This window comes from Gopherus flavomarginatus, chromosome 3, assembly GCF_025201925.1.
Source record: "Gopherus flavomarginatus isolate rGopFla2 chromosome 3, rGopFla2.mat.asm, whole genome shotgun sequence".
Lineage (NCBI taxonomy): Eukaryota > Metazoa > Chordata > Testudines > Testudinidae > Gopherus > Gopherus flavomarginatus.
In genome coordinates, this window is record NC_066619.1 from 114,037,201 (window position 1) to 114,039,467 (window position 2,267).

Consider the following 2,267-nt stretch of genomic DNA (forward strand, 5'->3'; position numbering starts at 1 on the left):
CGTTATGATAGCCCCTGAGAGACTCATATGTTTCTTCCATTTCACTGGTGGTTATAGCTTACAGATGAGGTCCCACAAATGAAACAGGATAGGTGGCTAAAGTCAGTGGGGGGAGTCTTGGGCTGAATTTGACTAAATGCAACATAAAGAGGTTTTGGAGTTTATACCATGTAGTGTAGAAGACAGAGAGAGGTTTTTTCACTTCCACTATAGTATTGCAGAGTCTTGCACAGTAGTAATATTGCATATGGTGCATGGTCTGGTTAATCAGCGCTGTTAGAATCAAGCTTTGCTTGGTGTGGAGAATTTTCATGGTACTTTTGGTTGCTCAGAGTCACAATGAGCTGCCTGTCCCATTGGAGAGAGAATAGAGTCTCATGGAGACCAATGCCAGTTTTTTCTGGTTGCCAGCCAAAATTGCTCGCTGCGGTTCTAAAGATGCTTGGGGGAATTTAAGATAATCTGATAATAGAAGAGAGACAGAGACAGGTGGCAAAGTATATGGATAAGAGTATAGGCAAAAAAATGCTAATTAAAAGAGCTAAAGGGAAGACATTGAAAAAGGGAGTGAAAGAAAATAAATTAACTTGAGAAAATACCATTGCTCCTTCTGATGCCATTGTCCCATTCTGAAACCAGTGTCAACCCTCTGCTGAGTGGCAGATGTCTGAGGCCTTGCAGGTCAGCTTCCAAACAGAGGAGAAATCAGTGACATGGCATCTAGGAATATTCTTAGTATATCTTTATTTTGTGACACACATAACCAGGAATGGTCACAAACATCCAGACATTCCTCGCCTTCAGAAATCTCAGCCCACATGTTAATGCCAGGTTCTCACAGAGCAACTCAACCTCAAGAATTGACTCTAATCAGAGACCAACAAAGCAAGCCAATTCTCCTACTGCTTGCACAGCTCCCTCTCTGAGACTGAACATTTGCTCTCTCAGGCCACGTCTACACTACAGCATAAAATCGAAATTATTAAAACCGGTTTTATAAAACTGGTTTTATAAAATCGATTTTACACGTCCACACTAGGGCACATTAATTCGGTGGTGTGCGTCCATGGTCCTAGGCTACCATCGATTTCCGAAGCGGTGCACTCTGGGTAGCTCAGTAAAAGAATGAGACCAATAACTTCGATTTCCGTCCACACTAACCCTAAATCGATATAGTAATATCGATTTTAGGGTTACTCCTCTCGTTGGGGAGGAGTACAGAAATCGATTTTAAGAGCCCTTAAAATCAATTTAAAGTGCCTTGTAGTGTGGACGGGTACAGCGTTAAATCGATTTAACGCTGTTTAAATCGATTTAACGCTGTAGTGTGGACCAGGCCTCAGGTTAAGAAAAAGAAAATGGAAGACTGTGTGACAGTGCCACCTGATGAGGCCTGTTGTAATATAATACAGATGGGAAGATGGAGCTAGAAAAGGAAACAAAGTAAAATGGTTTTAAGAAAAAATATTGAGGAAAATATATAGAAGGAAAGATAAAATAGGAGAATAGATTAGAAACTGGAGGCTGGTAGTGTACATCTATTTATTTAAACACAAAGTAGTTCTCATTTGCATCAATAATGCGTCATTTCATCAGCTGTACGTTCTGCAATTTGAAAAAGTGTCCAAAATTTTGGACACTGTCCATCTTTTATCACATGCTCTCTGGCTATGACGCTGAGAGAGATGGGAGCTGATGAGAATAACCTAGGAGACAGGTTCACTTTAAAGTGAATGGGTAGAGAAGTAAAGTAGACCTGGGTGGCTTAAATCTGGTGGGTCCAAATATATAGTCACTAGGCACAAATAGATCAAATACTATATGTGCATTCAGGGCCTGATTCTGTGATGAGCCGACTACCCTCCATTCCCACTGAAATTGGGTGCACTCATCACCTCGCAGGAAAGAAGCACTGAAACATTTTCAGAATTGGATGTTCAGTCCTTTGCCTCACTGCCAAATAGGTTTCACCATAGGGCTGTTTGTGTGATATGGACACCTATTTGTTAACCATGAATTCACTTCAGAGGTTCCCAATAGCCCTAAGCAGGGAGCAACATTTGGTCACTGCCAGCCTGGTATGGATTCAAACTAGTAGTTTAGAGGTGAAGGTGGCTCTTGAGCCATCTGGCCCCTGGAGAAATGTTACATCCAAACAGCTAAAGCACAGTTGAAATATACTCCATGACTGTTGCTTCAAAATAAATATTACAAACCTTGCAATGCAGCCAAGATGTCACATTTGCTAACTTTCCCCTGATTTTGTT